Source organism: Petaurus breviceps, unplaced genomic scaffold (genome assembly GCF_028583685.1).
Source record: "Petaurus breviceps papuanus isolate PSGF00001 unplaced genomic scaffold, PetGlider_PUasm1.0 184, whole genome shotgun sequence".
In the NCBI taxonomy this organism is placed as follows: domain Eukaryota; kingdom Metazoa; phylum Chordata; class Mammalia; order Diprotodontia; family Petauridae; genus Petaurus; species Petaurus breviceps.
In genome coordinates this window covers 9,106,921-9,108,609 of record NW_027185793.1, presented here as the reverse complement: position 1 = coordinate 9,108,609, position 1,689 = coordinate 9,106,921, and positions in this window count along the sequence as shown.

Here is a 1,689-nt window from a genome sequence, read left to right as displayed (position 1 = left end):
AGATAGATAGATAGATAGATAGATAGATAGATAGATAGATAGATAGAAAAGACCAAGGGACAAGGTCATGATATTAAAAGAAAAAGAATGGGTGGCCTCTAACACATTGGAAAGATTCTGTATGAAATATATTATATATACAATATATGTATACATATATAAACATATATAAACACACACAAACATATATATGTATGTGTGTATGTATATGTAAATACATGAAAACACATGGATGGGAATTGTAGTGGATGAATAGAGAGCTACCACACCAATGAAACCATTGATCAAAGTATCAGAGCAAGATAGGATTTTTTATTTTGAATGGTCACTAGTAGAATTTGATGTAATAAAAATTCAGTGCACATTATTAGACAGAAAGAATCACTTCCTCTATTTAGACAGGATAAAACCAACTATAAATTTACCAATGTAAAGAACCTTTCAAAATTCATATTTTTAATTTATTTCCTTCTGTCATATGTAATGTCTCGTTGATTTGCATAGTTATTTACAAATGCAAAACTCTCTACAAATTCACTATTTTGTTAAGTTTCAAAAGTCAAATATTTTGCATTAGAATAAAGAGACAGAAAGACAATAAAATCAGAGCATGTATTAATCTTGAACTCTCCTCTTAATAGAATGACTCAACACCTTATTAGAGTGTTATTGATTTGATACATGGAGCATGGAAATTTCATATTACTTAACCAAGATAATAACATTTTGAAAACTGAAATCTGTATTCAAATTCCACATTATCTGAGTATATAGAGAATGAAACAGCAACAACTATAAAACTTCCCATTTTGCATTACTGGAAAGTTCCTAATAATTCCAAGGCACAAAAGTGATATTCATGTAATATTATAATGGAAATACTGATCAAGCAAATGATTTGTATGCTTACACATGACAGAATGATTTTTGAACACTATCCAAGTGACAACTTCTAGTCACTCATTGTATTTTACCATCCAGAATGACTGATACTTCCATGTTAAAATACATACATATATATATATATATATATATTCACTTCCATCTTTATATATATATGTGTGTGTGTGTGTGTGTGTGTGTATGTATTATAGGTACCATTAGAGATTTTAGCAAATAGTTTAGTACAAAAGTATCCTTTCATCATTTCTATCAATACAGGAAAATTATAAGGGGAAAATTTGGCACATTAATTGCCAGGATTTCCTGCCCAAAGGGAAAAATAGTTCATGAGAATAATAGTAATAAAACTGAAAGTTTTTGCTTAAACTTAGATAAAACTGGGAGGGAAGCAGTTAACTGGGAAAAAAAATCTTTGAAGCAAGTTTCACCAACAAAATTCTCATTTCCAAATATTTATGTATATATATACAAACATATATTTGTGGAATTGATTCAAATTCATAAGAATAAGTGCCATCCCACAAGTGATAAGTGTTCAAAGGATATGAATAGACAATTCTAAAGGGGAAACAGTCAAGATATCAGTAGCCATATGAAAAAAAAACTTTTAAATAATTAATAATGAAAAAGCAAATAAAGCCAAATTATGAGGTTCCAATTAATTTCTGTCAGACTGGCAATGATACTGACAAAAGAAAATGATAAGTATTAGAGGATATGTGGTGGGGAGGGGGAAGCAAATCAATAGACTTTTGATGGATCTATGAATTGGTGCAGTCATTCTTA